We start from the raw sequence: 15,148 nt of genomic DNA on the forward strand, positions 1-15,148 counted from the left end.
CGGGCCTGCTTCCCGGGAAGTGAGTGCCTGTGCTTTGGTGGCCGTGGGTCAGGGCAGCTCCCAGGCGAGGCCAGGCCCTGAGTGCTCCAGGAGCAAAGGTGCCAGAGGCCTCATTAGCCACAGCTTCAAAGAGCCTCGTTATTAACGAAAACGCGCCGCACATCCTTTCTCTTCCTCCTTCTCTCCTTAAGGCAGGCTCCCACATGAAAAGGAAAGTATACAATGAGCAGCAACGAGGAAGCCTCGGAGGACAGGCAGGCGTCGTCGCGCCGGAGGGAACGCGGGTCTACCTCGCGGGGCGCGCACGGGTGGGCTCCCTTTCTTCCTTTATTTTAAATAGTCTCTCTTTTTTCCCTTCCTCCTCATTCAGCTGGTCGCTCAGACTGCGCTTTAAGTCCTTTTGAAGTGTTACAACCATTTTCTCCTCTTTCAATTAACAAGAAAAGGAAGCTAATAGCTTTCTGAGCCACTCGCTGTAAATATTAACAAAGTCTGGCCGCGTGGCCGGGGCCCATGCAGCGCTGCTGGGCCGGAGAGTGTTTACGGGAAGGAGGGGAGGGTGGGTGATTTCCAACACGGAGATGAAAATCCCTTGGCATGGGCTTCCATGGTTCAGGGAAACTGGAAAGCTGGGGGAGCCAGGCGAAAGGGCGCCTGTCCCTAGGGGCCAGAGGATGGCATAGCTGGCAGGAGGGAGGTAGACATTTCTGGAAGAAAAGGCAGCTTCTGTCAGCTGCACACCCAGGTGACTTGGATGGCCCAATGCATGGCCTGGAATCCCTGGCTTGTGGCTTTCAGTGTGGTCAGTGGTAGAGGTCTTCACAGGACTGGCTTTTTTGTTTTTAAAGATTTTATTTATTCATTTGAGAGAGAGTGAGAGAGAGAGAGCACGCATGCGCACAAGCAGGGATGGGGGCCGAGGGAGAGGGAGGAGCAGACTCCCTGTTTAGCAGAGAAGCTGACTTGGGGCTCAATCCTAGGACCCTGACATCATGACCCAAGCTGAAGGCGGACACCCAACAGACTAAGCCACTCAGGTCCCTGGAGGACTTGCATTTGAACACAGCGGCTGGAGGGTGGGTACTGATGATCCACCAGACCATGGCACCTTCCTCTGTATGGTGTAGAGCTCCTGATGGACTCTGAGACTGAGGAGTGGGCTGAGGGAAGGAGTGGGCAGAGGAGGGAGCCAACAACTCCTTGAGCAGAGCCTGGGTTCTGAAAGGTCCTTGGCCTTCTCCCTAGAGGGCCTGCGGCTGTGACCCCCCTCACACATACACACACACACACCCCATGCCTGCCAGACACACCAACAAAGTGCTGCTTCATACAGGGGCTCCAGAGCTACCCCATGTAGGCCCTGTAGGGCCCGTTTCACAGCCAGGGTGGCCAGGGACCCCGTGTGAGAGCACAGAGGCACTGCTGGCCAGGTCAGAGCCAGTCTCTTCTCCTCCAGACTCAGCCGAGGGCCCAGGTGTGGGGAATTCACAGCCACTGTTCTGCTAGCAAAAGGGGGCCAATTTCCTGATAAAGATCTGGCCTTTGCTGGCAGCACCATGCTCCTCGCTCCCAGGGATCCCCCAGGGCTAGGCATAGACCCTTGTGTGTAGGAGCTGAGTTACAACAAGGCCTGCTAGCCAGGGCCAGGCCAGTGAGCAGCTTCCCTCCCGGGAGCCAGCAGGCAGGGGGCCTCAAGCAGGCCTGGGCCACCATTCTTGTCCTGTCATGTGTGGGCAGGCTCCGGCCACTATGCCTCTCCCTGTGGGCAGAGGGGCAGGCCCGTGGAGGGCTGTGTGCTCCCACTCCTCTCTGCCCCGCCTAAGCCTTCCCCTCCAGAGGCTGAGAGCAGCCATCAGGAGCCCAGCTGAGCCTAGCTGCCTGAGGCTGGCCCTGCCCCCTCTCCCACTCTTGCAGCTCTCCTGGGCACAGGGGGGTCCTCCTGCCACCTCCCTCTGCTAAGGGGAGACTTCCAAGGCACGCAAGGACTCCAGGTACCAGAGGTTCCTTCAGATGCCTGCCTGCTCTTCTGTCTCGTTGCTGCCCAGGGACGATAATACCCTCATGGTGGACTTTCCAGGCCCCCACGGCTCGGCTACACTGTTGGGGCAGCACCCTGAAAGTGTAGACCAGGCCTTGAGAGCCCCCGAGACGGTGCGGGGGACAGGCTGCCAGGCCCAGGGGCAGGCAGGCAGGCAGGCAGTAGGTGCCAACAGTCTAGGCCGGTTGGGTCCCTGGGCTGCTCTGCCAGGCCACCACCAGGAGATGGGAGTGAATTCTAGACCACCTCTGGCCACAGCTGCCCTTGCTCCCCAGGTCCTGGCTTCAGCCCACTCATGGAGAGGGAGAGAGGGAGGGAAGGACCTCCCAAGGAAGAAATCCTTTCTCCAAGAAGCTGTCCTAGAAGAGCAGCCCCCTGGGACTCTGTAGCTGTTGGCCTCTCTGCTCTGGGCCCTGCCCGCCCTCAACACCCCCTCACTCACCTTCCCCAGGGGTCTGTCTCTGAGGGTGGGTGCTGGCAGGGGTCCGGGCCTGCTGGCCAGGCAGCAAGGGCTCCTGTAGTTGCCCACAGACTGGCTCCCACACCCACTCCCACACCCAACTGACAAAGTCTGGGTTTTGTCGGGAAGTGGTTTAATTAGCGGAGTGGAGGCTTGGGGGTTCGCACTGTATATGCAGGCTCTCTCGCCTCCACCTCTTCTCACCTGCTCTGGGGTGCCGTGCTGTAGTGCCAAGCCTGGGGGCCAGAGTGAGTGAGAAGAGGGCAGGAACAGGGCAGAGGGAGGAGCTGGAGCCTCCAAACATGCCCTCCTGCAGAGGCCTGCTGCGGCCCCCGCCCCAGGCACCCAGAAACACCCCCACTCAGCCAGGCTCCAAGCCCCACGGCAGGCTGGCTGTGCATGGTGCTGCTTCAGGCCACCACCCTCTAGCAAGGAGAAAGGGGCGGGAACGCACTCAGCCTCCAGGCCTGTCTTCAGGTAGCCTGCCTAGCCATCCCCTTCCCCTGAGCCCCCCAGTATTCCCTACCCCCAGCCCAGGCCCCCACCCCTTCCTGCTGCTGAGGACAAGTCCCAGCTTCTCACTGGGTCCCTCTCATGTACCCCACGCCCTCCGATTCTCCACGAAGGTCTGGTCATGCTTCCTCCTGCCTGAGTACATTCCCTGACTCCCCACTGCCCTCAGTGTGAAGACCAGGCCCCTCAGCAGAACATTCAAAACTCCCCCCAAGGCCAAAATCCCATCTCCCACTTCTGCTCAGATCACTGTCTCCACCAACTCCGAGCTTTGGGACACCAGCCTTCTCACCACCAAGCCCTCCCACTCTGAGCCACTGCATATGCTGTTCCTTTACCCGAAGTGCCCTTCCTGCCCCACCACTACTGTGCTGGCTCTGATCCAGGAGCAGTCTGTACTCCCAAATGGAAAAGCTCCCCCTGCCCTGTGGCCCCAGCCCCCAGCCCTCTGCCCCTGGAGAGAGGGATGTGGCCGTGACAGCTCCCAGGTCCGTGCTGCCACAAGAGAGGAGTGACCCACACGCCGTGGTCACTGTAGGGAAAGAGGAACAGGCCCTGTGGATGGCCGTCCTGGCGGGAGGAAGTCAGCAGCCACAGAACAAACTCTAGGTTTGAGTCACAAAGAGCCTTTTCATCTATACAGGTCGGATACAGATGCTGACCTCAGCCTGGAAGTCCTGCATAAAAGAAAACCCTGGGTCTCCTAGCTTGCACCAGCTTTGACCTGCTTGCAATGATCTAAACTCTGCCCTCTTTGCCACAGGGCAGCTCTGCCCTGGGAGCGGGAGGCAGGTGTGTTGTTCATTCAAAATGCCACTCGACCTAAGTTACCAGCCATAAAGCCCACCTGGGTTTCCAGCAGCACATACCAGCCATCTGATTAATGACACACACATAATAATCCATCCCTAAGAGCCATAGGTTGAAATGAAGCAGGAGGGCTAATTGCTAATATAGGAATTAATATCAGCGAGTACGGATCATCAGGGCAGCTAGAAACTGCAAAGCCGGAGAGTGTTTCCAGTTCGGGGGGAAGCCCTGAGGTCGAAAGTTAGGACAGGGGCCCTAGAAGATGGACAGGCTAGGCTGGTGGTTGGGAGAGACCCAGCCTCACCCACCTGCCCCTAGCTTGCCACTGAGTTCACATGTAACTATCATGATGTGGGAGTCTGGGGAACCCCAGAACCCCAGCACAGTGTTACCTTCACCATCAGGCCCCCAGTGATGGGGCTGGGCAAGGCGGGTTTTTGCCACCATAGGGCCCTGTGTGGGTCACCTACTGTGGCCCTCCACCAATCAATGGCCTTCCCACTAGACTTCGAGCTCCTGGGATTCTCTGGATCCCAGCATCTTGCATGGTGCCGCTGGGAGCATGACTGGATGCAGTACACGTTTATACATGTTTACTGGATGGATGGAGTGGGGGAGAGAGATGGACAGACATGTAGATGGATGGAGGGATGGGGAGAGAGAGGGAGGGATTGATGCATGGATGGATAGATGGACAGATGCATGATGGGTGAATGGAGAGAAGGATGGATGAATGGAGAGACCTGGATGGATGGACAGATGACTGCCCAGGAGGGCCACAGGAAAACCCATGTTCCCTCAGTACAGTGGGCCCAGGGGCCACCATGTGTTTGGTTAATGGCGGGTTTCTGTTGCACTGAGCCTCAGTGTCATGCAGAGAGAGGTGCACTGGCCCAGAGTTCCAGGCCATGGATGTCTGTCATGCAGGTTGTGCGATCTTGGACAAGTGGCCCCTTCTCAGGGTCATGGTCTGCCCTGCCTGGCCAGCTATACTGGGTTGTCCCAAGGCTTAAGAGAGACAGCAAAGCAGAAATGACCTGGAAAAGGATAAGGCGCATGCACTATCCCCTTGCAGACAGTGTATGTGTATGGGCTGATCCAGCCAAAGTGGAGCAGCGTAGACATGTGGGATTGTGCACTTGGCTTTCTATCCCCCTTTCAAATTTCTTTTAGTATGGTTATGGTGTTATTATTTATAACACAGAGTAAAATTGTAAGCATCTCAAGTGCATACAAATGGAAGCTTTTATTATGTTCACCCAAAAAATGGTCCATTTGGCAGAGCAGAGACCTGGGGCTTGTGGGAACAGGGAAGCCGAGGCGAGGGGTGGTGGGCAGAGAATGCCCTGAAGGGGGAAAGGCCTACATGGCCAAAGTGGCCTGGGGCCCAGGAGGAGCTCCCATGGCTGAACCCTTGGGATTCCATGGATTCAGTTTGTCCTATTGACCACCCGCTCAATTTGACCACATAGAATGTCCGCATGGAGCATTCATTCTGCATTGTGTGGCCTTGGCCTGCCTACACGATCCAATAGTGCACCTGCTGGGGTAGGTAGATGTTCTCCAGGAGGGCACATATTTTACATATTTATTCCTGGGCCTGGTTTGGCTCAATGAGCGCAGGTGGCTACTAACTATCATCACTACGCACCCACAATGAGCAGAGCTCACACCTCCCAAGCACCGCCAGCCAGGCCGACCCAGGACAGACAAAGTCGGACAGGCCCAGCAAGAGCCTTGTTTAGACCCCAGTTTTTTAAATGAGAAAGGAGAGAGGGGAGTTCACAGGGTACACTTATGAAGCGCCTACTGTGTGCAAGGCACTGAGCCAGGTACTGGGGGATCTGCCTCAGACAAGCAGACACAGTCCTTCCTTTCAGGACACTATGGTTTGTGTGACCACGTACCCCAAGGAGAAGGGGGCTGCAGGAGGTGAGGGTGATGCTGGGTGGACCCCTGAAGGAGCGGGGACTGCTTGGGGGGAGGGCCTGGGGAGAGCGGGCTTGGGGCATTCCAGGGACTCCAATGTACAGGTGGGGCTGTGCCATGTGGGGCTCCAGAGGCTGCGTAGGAGCCTTGCCTTTTTATCCCAAGGGCTGTGAAAAGGGCCTGGTGCCGGCAGGATAAAGCTGCCCTCCTGGTTCCTAACTTCAAAAGCAGAACTTAGGCCGTTTCTCTCTGTCGTGGGGGATCAGCAGCCATGGCCGGCTGGAGCCTCTGGGCTCCAAGGACACTGCCAACATCCTCTCTCCATACAGTGGCCCAGCCACCTCCCCTCCCACCCCTCAGGGGTACAAAACAATTTGCTCGTCCTGGCCAGGGAGTCAGATGACCTCATTGGACTGTTTCCATTTCTCACTTTCATAGAGAAATTACAATTTATAATCCGATGAAATCACGCGGGGCTAATAGCAATAAGAACCCACGCCATAGCCATCAGTCACCCCTCACGCAGGGACTATCCTGTCCCTCCCTCCTGCCCAGCCCCCTTACCCCCCCCAGGGGCCACACCCTATCTGCCCACTGGCACCTCAGGGCCTGGCCACACAGGATCCGTGGGGTTTGCTGGTTCTTGTACCTCTTTCCTCCTGGGGAGGCTTGTCCCAAGATTCCCCCACTTATCCTGTCAGCCAGGTGAGCCTCAGCCTGCACTCCACCCCTAGTCCCATGTGCACCCCTGCCAGGCTGGACATCCAGGGGGGCAGTGCACTCCGCCCCTGCACCCCTAAATATCCTTGGTTTTATTTGTAACAGCCCCAGACAACAAGCATTTCTCAAATCAGCCACCTTCAGCCCAACAAAGGAGAGTGCCCAGATGCAGCGGAGCCCATCTGGATCCGATTTCAAACCAGAGCTCACACTCTCAGATGTGTAATAAAAGCTCTTTTGCAAAGAGGGGCTCCCGCAGGGGGAATGCGGACACTGGGGCACTGCAGGGCTTCAGCACGCCACGCTAATGAGAGGTGATCGGAGGGCTTGGGTTTTGTTTTGGATTCTGAGGAGCAGCCAGCCCTGCCTCCGGGCCTCTGTGGAAGGGGAGGATGGCCTCTGAGGGCACTGGGGGCGTGGAGCCCTGACCCTGGCCTAGGAAGTGGGGCAGCTGCAGGATGGAGGCCAGGGACTCTGAGACCTAACTTCTCCGCTTCCCTGCTGCTCCCGCTTCCCATGGTGAGGAAGGCAGTGCTGCTTCTGGAAGCCGAGACCGAGGTGGCCCAGTTGGATCCTTTGAATGACATTTTAGCAAGAGGAGCAGGTGCTGGGGGAAGTGGAGCCAGCTCTGGGCCGGGCAGGCAGCCCCTGCACAGCCAGGAGCCCTCAGAACTTCATGTCTCTTTCCGATCCTTCCTCCCCAGCGAAAGGAAACTGGGGAGCTTTGAGGAGGGTGCTCTGCATGGCCCCCTGTTTGTTCTCTGAATTTGAGAGAAGGGAGATGATGGAGAATCATGCCAGCCCCCTCCGGCTCACTGGAGAGTGGTGTTCAAGAAAGCGGGTTCCAGAGGGATGGCAGGAGAGGGGGCCGTGCAGCCCCAGCCGCCTGTCCCTGCGTGGCTCCTCATTTTCCCGGCCTTAATCGCTTGTATTGTTTTTTGGCAGGTGAGGAGGCAGGGAGTGGGTGAGCAGAACTCTTTTTTGGACAGACAAGACCAGGGGGTGAAGCGGGACTAACTTGTCCCTCCCCAACCCGCCTCCCCAGCAAGAAAACCTTCTCAACAAACAGGAGAAGCCAAGCAGGACTGAGCACGCCCCCCCACCCCCCCACCCCCGAACATCTTTCCAAAGAGAGGCCTGACAGCTCAGTGGCGCATGTCAGCGGCTCCAGCCCCCCGTGAACGTCTGAACTCCTCAGCGGGGTAATGGACCCCCTCCCTCCCCACCACCGGAGACACAGCCTGAGTGGCAGGAATACAGATTCTTTGGAGAGTGGCTCCCCCTCAGCTCTGTCACGCAAGAACGCTCTCTGCACCGGAGCCCATTCTGCCAAGTGACTTCAAGGGATAAAAAAAAAAAACTTGGTGAAGAAAAGAGGGTAAAAGCCACGCAGAAGCCTTTCAGAGGAGGTGGCCAACAGACAAAAGGGCAAAAGTTGAAAGAGGACAGTGAGAGGCCACCTGGGCAGGATGGACCCCAGGCTCTAGGGCATGCCTGGGGAGCAGGGGCCCAGAACCCCTTCAGGCTGCACGCGGGAGGCCCTGGCCTGCAGGGAGTGCCTCTACGGGCCCCTCGCGCCCACCCCTCACTCCAGGGGCAGAGGCCAGCTGTGCCTGAAGCCTACCGGACAGAGCATGCGACGCCAGCCCTGCAGCCACGTGTGAGCTCCAGGAGCCCGGCAGAGCAGAGCACAGCGGGGGTCTTCCCCCGCTCCCGGGGGAGCCCCTAGCTCCACCCAATACTCCAGCTCTGCAGCCTGCCCCCGAGTGCCGGGGCCACAGGGTCGGAATGTGAGTGTGTTCAGGTCCACCTCAAGTGGAAGCATCCAGAACAGAGACCCCAGCAGGCTCCGGGGCTGCAGCTCAGGAGGTAAGGCAGATGTGGATGGGCTCTGGGTGGCCCAGGAAGGCCCAGCAGCTCCTAATGCCCAGAGACAGTGTGGCGCATGAGGCGGCTGGGGCCTGCTCTCTTTCCAGCTGGGTTGCACTGGGTATCACAGACCTCCCCAGGTCTGCAGCTCCAGCCCACCCAGCCCACCCACAGTCAGGCAACTGACAGTTTCTGCTTGCTAGGGGATGGGTCTTTTGCTACCCAGTGGCCATGCTTTACCCCGGGGTGGGTGGGCCCAGGGTATATGGGAGTACCCTTTTCTCAAGTAACCTGCTGCCCTACCAGACCCTGTTGCTCCAGAGGAGAGGTCTCACTTTGAGCCCCTCTGAGTTCTGCCCAAAGGGGGCAGTAGTGAGGCCTCGGGGGAGGCGGGACCTTTGGTGACCTAGGTCACTAGCCATGGCACCTGCTGCCCTCCAACTGGAGGTAGTCCCTCCATCCAGACTGCCCCTGCCCTGCTCTGGAGGACCAAGGGTGGGGTTGAGCCAAAGCCACCACCAAAGGCCTTGTGCCCGCTGGCCTTGGGCAACAGTGATCTGGCTTGCAGTGCAGCCCCTCTGTTGGTGAGAGTGGCAGGCTGGGGTCCCAAGATCACACAGCAGGCCAGAGGGCCCCTCCTCCTCACTGGAGCTGTGGGCTGCTGCCGAACTGCCAGGGCCGGTCAGGTGGGGAGCTGGGTCCTGCCTGGGGGGGGCGGTGCCCACTCTTTTGGGCTCCCCCGAGGCCAGGAGGGAGGGCTCATGCTTCTCCAAACACAAATCCCTGGCAACTTCTAGCGGCAGCACCCAGGGCAGGGTAGGGAAGCCCCAATTCATTACCAAGATGGAAAATGACACTTCTTTGCACGCTTCCCCAGGAGAGGGGCTGATTTATGACTGCGCCAGGGCCCGGGACATTCGTCAGCCCGGCGCGACACGCACGCCGTCTGCGGGGGCATTAATAGCCGTGTTATTAGCCACCGGCGTGAAAGATGCCCTGCGGAACGGCTATTTGCTGTTATTTATTATAAAGGCGTGCCAGCCCGGCAGCAGGGCCGACAGGCGTCAGGATCGCAGGGAGCCCGAGCTTAGCCCCTGCCCACCTGGCCTCCCCTTGCTCACTCCTACCATGCGTCCCCCACTATCCAATCATTTGTCCCTATTTACCTCCCAGCCCCCAAGAGGGGCTGGGGAGCAATTCCTAGGGCCCGCTCCTGCTCCCTAGGCCTGCACCCCTAATATTTATGGAGAATCTGCTCAGTGTGGGCCTCTGCCTCTGGGGAGCTGTGGAGCTTCCTTCCATCCCAGGGCAGAAAAGCAAAGAGAAACAAACCGGGGGCCAAGCAGATATGGGTTTGTGCCCTCTCCCTCCTGTTGTACGCAGTGTGACCTTGGGCATATCCCTTCCTCTCCCTGAATGTGCTCCCTGTTTTTGCACACTGGGCATGCAAGCCCTGCAGGGCAGCGGCCAGCTGGAGGGGAGAGGAGGTCACGAAGAACTGAACATGCAGCAGGGGCTCCCCTGGCCAGTCACTGCCACTAATGGGCCCCACTCCATGGGGCTAGAGGGGTCTGCAGACCTGCTGACAGGGGAGGCAGCCCCAGGAGTCCCTGTGTGAGCTGGATACTGTGCATCATCATCCCCTCTGTGCCAAACCTCTGGGAAAGGCTTTGAGGGTTCAGTGCCGGGAGGAGGAGGGTCCTGGGCTGCTGGATCAATCCCTTCTGCTCTCTGGGCCTAGTTTTTCCTTCCCTGTGAAAAAGGCAGATAATCTCCAAGGTCCTGCGCCTCCCCCATTCCAGGGTCCTGAGGACAGGGTCCACCCTTGTGCATATCTGTGGGGTGGGAGGGGAGGGGCCTTCTCTAAGAAAGTGAGGTTGGCCTCTAATGCCTGGAAGTAGATCTGCAGTTGGGCAATGCCAGGTCAGCCTCTCCATGTCAGACGAGATGAGCAGCGGGGCAGGCAGGAGTCTTCCTCAGGTGTCTCCCTCTGGGGTGGGGCACGGCCCCCTGGGCAACTGAAAGGGCAGGAGAGAGCACTGGACAGCGAGTCCAGGCCTGGGGCTGTGTCTGGCTCCTCTACCACTGGCTGTACAATTCAGACCAGTCAGTCCCTCTCCTTTCCTGGGCTGCCGTGGTAAGGGCACCTGGCTGGCTACCACTTCCTGGGGTGGGGCTGAAGGGGTGCCAGCCTCCCTCTTCTCTCCCTCTCCCTGTTTCTAGGTTTCTAGAAACCTAGATTGGCAGGGGCCTTCCTTGGCATCTTTATTCACTCACTCATTCATTCATTCACCAGATGCTTATGAGCACTCCTGTGCCAGGCTCTGCTGGGCTGGTGAACGGGACAGAACAGATCCTGGCTTAGAGGAGTTTACATTCTAGTGTGAATGGTTGGAGAATCCACTCATGATACATGATTGGGGGAGGGCCTCTCCAGGAACAGGGCAGTGGGGGGTGCACAGAGCCCCAGGGGGCCCCACCCCCAGCCTGCTCCCAGCCTGCTCCCTGCCTCTGCTTCATTATCAACAAACATCACCCTCCCCAGCCTCTCCTGGTCACCCTGCTCCTCTCTCTCTGCCCCTGGCTGCCAGGATCCTGCTGGCTGCTCAGAGGCCCAGCAGCCCTGACCCTACAAACCCCTGGGGTTCCCTCCCGGCTGCCCTATTTCTTCCTTCCCTCTGCCCCCACCCCAAATAAAGGCCCTCCAGCCCTACTTCTACCTTCTGAAACTCCCCTGCCCTTTCCTTTTTCCTTCCCCAAAGAAAGGAAGCCGCAGTCTAGGCAGCTTTACTAAAAAATGCACGCAGACAGACAGAAATATCAGGTGCGGGAATATCTTATTCAATAATGTGGGGAGAGAGAGAAACAAAATTACACGTGTCTCCTTTCATCCCCCCACCCCCTCCTGGCCCCGAATAGTTTAATATCGAACCCTGTTATCAATATAATTAACCTCCTAAGACACAATTTTAAAGTCTTATTTTTGAAAGGGATTTGCATTCTCTGAAGTTCAGGACATCCTGCCGCCCGGCACCGCCCAGACGGCCTACGCCGTGAGGTGAACTCGAGGTACATTTTTAGTGGATTTGCATACCTGTCTGCAATTACTGCTAGTGATAACAGCTGATGCATAATGCATGCAGCATGAAATTAGAAAAATAATTAACTTTAGGTTTTAAAAGAATCCTCTACCACCACCACCCTAGCCCTCTCCCCCTTCTACTATAAGTTTTCAGTGGCACCAGGGGATGAGAGCAGGGGCACTGTTGTGCAGGGCAGGCTTGGAAGGGGCTCCAGGGTCATGGCAGCTGGCTCCCTGCCAGAAGCAGGTGGCTTCAGTGGGCTTCGGCTGGCCTGGGCCCGAACTAGGGCTAGGAAAAAGTGCGCTCACACAAAAATGCCAGGGTCTCCCCCTGGCCCTTGGTTCCATCTGGACCTGCCCAGAAGTGCTGCCTGCTGCTAAGACGAACATAGCTTATCCTCACGAAACCCAAGGAAGTGGATCATTTATGGTCCCATCTTACAGAGGAAGGCCTGAGACCTGAGGCTACCCTCAGGAGGGGGAGCCGCTGTACTGAGCCCAGGCAGGCCCCCTTGGCTGTTGGCCTTACAGGAGTGGGGGTGGAGGGCTCGCTGGAGGTGGCAGCAGGGGAGCTTTTCCCAGCCCCCCTGCCTTATGGCCCTCCTCCTGTGCTGCTTGTAGCTAAGCTGGGAAGGTAGTGCTGGCTGGTGGGGAAGAAAGTGTGGGACCCCTCGTTAATTTAGACAGAGGTATGGAGGTGAAGCTCCCTGCCTGCTGGGGGGAGACCATGGCTCCTTTCACTCCAGTTTGCCCCGTACGCTTTGCTCCTGCCTCGGGCCCCGCTCTTCCAGGAAGGACCTGAGGACCTGGCAAGGTTTAGGGAAAATACAGTGAATTCTTGTTGCTGAAGAGGGCCGGCAGCAGGGACACAGGAAAGGGGAAGGCAAGGGGCTCCCTGGCTCAGTTGTTTCTGAAGCTCCACCAAGACAGGTGGGCAGCTGCGCTGAGTGGGCCATAGAAGCACCTCGGGGTCCCTCCCCGGGACAGAGTGAAGCAGCCTTTCTTTCTAAAACCACTCAGTCCTGTGCTGGGCACTCCACACAGCCCCTCTCCTGTTGTCCTCCCCAGAGAGTGGGGTTCCCGGCAGCTCGTTACAGATGAGGAGGCCAAGGCCCAGAGAGGCATCGCCACAGGCCACTCAGCCGAGAACTGGTGAGGCCAGGTTCGAACTTAGCTTTGTTGTCTCCTCCCTGATTCTAGTCCACATGCCTCCATCTCGGGGTCAGCACCACCTGGAATTCTCTGATTCCTAAAGTGGGGGCTGAGACTGCCCCCCCCTTCAGGGGACCAACCCAGCATCAGGACATCCCTTCATTGATGAACATGAGGCAGCTGGGGGCTTGGGGGTATGAGGAGGCCTGCCCTGCTTTCCCTCTCCTGCCTGGGACCTCTAGCTCCTTCCAAAAACACGCTCAGCCCCCTGGTGTGCTCATGTCTAAGGGTGCGCCAAGAACCTGAAGCAGTAGACATCATGTCCTACCCAGCATGCCAGGGCTTGTGCTGGGCCTTGTGTGCTGGGTCTTGTGTCCTCTAACTACCCTCACTCCAACCCCCGCTCCCAAGTGGATCCCCCAGCAGTCCCTGGGCCTCTGGCAGCCTCCAGCTTGATGGGATTTGGGGAAGACACCAGGCCAGGGGGTCTCCAACAGGGAAGCACTTCCATCCAGCTGGCAGATAAATATCTCCCACCAGTGAAGTGGTTGTAAGCAAAGCCAGCATGGGGTCAGCTTCGCAGAGGATCAGAGAAAGCTTGGGGGTGGGGGGCTCTAAGCTGAGGTCTTGGGGAGGAGTAGAAGCTGGCAAGGTGTGAGCAAGGGAGGGTGTACTGGTGTCCCGTGATCATGAACAAAGGCCCAGAGGCAGCACGAGGATGGTCAGGGCCTTCAGGAACCGGGGTAGGCTGCCTCTCAGACTTCCAAGGGGACCGAGGCAAGAGCTGAGCTGTGGGCTACATCCATTCACACCCCTCCCTGGGCCTGGAGAGTTAGTTCCTCATGAGAGAGATGCTGGAGAGCAGCCCAGGGTCACACAGAGTGGTCCTGGTGTTGAAGGGCCAGCTCTGTGTGCCCCAGCTGTAGATCAGTGCTTCTACCGTGGCTTGGGGTATGGGGCTGAAGATACACAATTAGAAGGAGTGGGGACCCAGCATCACAGCCATTGACAAGGAGTCCCTATCAGAAGCCTGGAAGTGGCAGAGGCAGGACTCAAACCCAGGTTTCTCTGTCCTAAGGACAGCAGGAGCCAGTGACTGATGGAGAATGCCAAGAATGATGCCCCAGGTCCCCCCTTGGCAAATGGCCACCCTGAGCCCCCTCTCTGCTCCCTTCCCCTGCCCCAGAGGGCAGGATCGTACTGTCAATCACGGAGCTGGCAGGTCAGAACTCCATCATGCTGAAGTCTGTGGAATCCACAAAACAATTAAGTGACCCCGTAAAAGACGGGCGATTTACCAGGTTTAATGTGATGGCCACATAAACCATCAAACACACAACAAAGGAATAAAAAGGCCACCTGGCCCCCGGGCAATTAAAGGTTCTTCCAGAAGGTATGCTCTCTTCCTCCCCACTCCCCTCCCTCAAGCTGTGCCCTGCTCTGCAGCCTTGGGGAAGGGGCGGTGGAGGGAGCTTCAGCCAAGATGGATGAGGCCTGCAGACAGGGGAAGGGAAAGGCCTTGGGTCCCTGCTTCCCACCTGCTTCTTGGTTATCCATCAGGCATCTCTGAAAGGTGCAATTTAGACTCTATTATGATGCCAGGGCTTCTGGAGGCTGAGGGCTGCGGCCCTGAGCTGAGCGGGCACCAGGAACTAATGTGTGTGCCAGAGAATGTGGTGGCTGGCCTTGGCTTTGGCCTTAACAAGTCTGCGCCATGCTCAGGACACTGCCCCCACACGGCCAAGCCCAGGCCCACACGTACCCCATGTGCCAGGTCTCAGCAACTGACAGGTCAGAGAAGGCGTGTGTCCTCTGACCAGATGCTGGGGCCCTTGCTGGAGGAATTCAGACTGGACCTCTGAGACAGAGGCAAGGTGGCCTTTGAGCAGACCTGAGCCTTCCTGTCCCCAGCACCTGCCCCAGCCCCAGCTCTTTGCTCCTGAGCATCTTGAGACGGGATAGCCAGGCTCCATAACCTTCATGTGTACATGATAAGCCCGCACAAGTACAAACATGCCTCTGTGAAGGGGGCTGGGTGAGACCCGGCTGGCTGGTCCCCCGTGTGCCTGGGTTTAACCTGTCCTCTGAAGGCTGGCATGTCCAGGTCTACGCAGCAGCCCCATTTTGAGCCTGTCCTCTTGGGTAGTTTGGGCCAGTGCCCTTCTCAGTCCTAAATGTAAAAAGAGATGAGGGGATCAGTGGTCAGATAAAGGCCAGGCAGCCTGGGATGCCCATGTTCCAGCCAGATTTTATAGGATGACTCTTGCTAACACAGAGGAAGGAGGGCAGACCAGCGTGCAACAGGGCTCTGGAGGCAGATGAGAGGACAGGAGTGGGCCAGGGCCACCAGGTCAGGGAAACAAAGCTGACAGCTAAATCCCCCGAGAGCAAGCTCAAGTGCAGGAAGCAAAGATCCTCTCCAAGTCCCACGAGGCAGAGCTGTGAGTGGGCTCAGGATCCAGAGCCTGGGCCAGGAGATGAGTTAAGGGAGCAGCCAGAAATAAGCAGGCAGTGTCCTCAGCCCCTCCAGCCAGCGGATGCTCAGAAAAGGGTGCCTAAGCTGGCTTCAGGAGCC

General features: G+C 58.0%; 2 protein-coding genes across 4 annotated transcripts in view; one reads left to right on the plus strand and one right to left on the minus strand.

Moving 5' to 3' along the window:
• MACROD1 (mono-ADP ribosylhydrolase 1) overlaps window positions 1-15,148 on the minus strand; it is a 150,887-nt gene that overhangs the window by 86,586 nt on the left and 49,153 nt on the right.
• FLRT1 (fibronectin leucine rich transmembrane protein 1) overlaps window positions 1-15,148 on the plus strand; it is an 81,495-nt gene that overhangs the window by 54,073 nt on the left and 12,274 nt on the right. For 2 of the 3 annotated variants that reach the window (XM_077862150.1, XM_077862151.1), the window contains one exon: window positions 7,416-8,339. The exons of the other annotated variant lie outside the window; for it this stretch is intronic. The gene's annotated coding sequence lies outside the window, so the exon portion shown is untranslated. The remainder of the gene's footprint in view (window positions 1-7,415; window positions 8,340-15,148) is intronic. 3 annotated transcript variants of the gene reach the window in all.

Source organism: Canis aureus, chromosome 21 (assembly GCF_053574225.1).
Source record: "Canis aureus isolate CA01 chromosome 21, VMU_Caureus_v.1.0, whole genome shotgun sequence".
Taxonomy (NCBI): domain Eukaryota; kingdom Metazoa; phylum Chordata; class Mammalia; order Carnivora; family Canidae; genus Canis; species Canis aureus.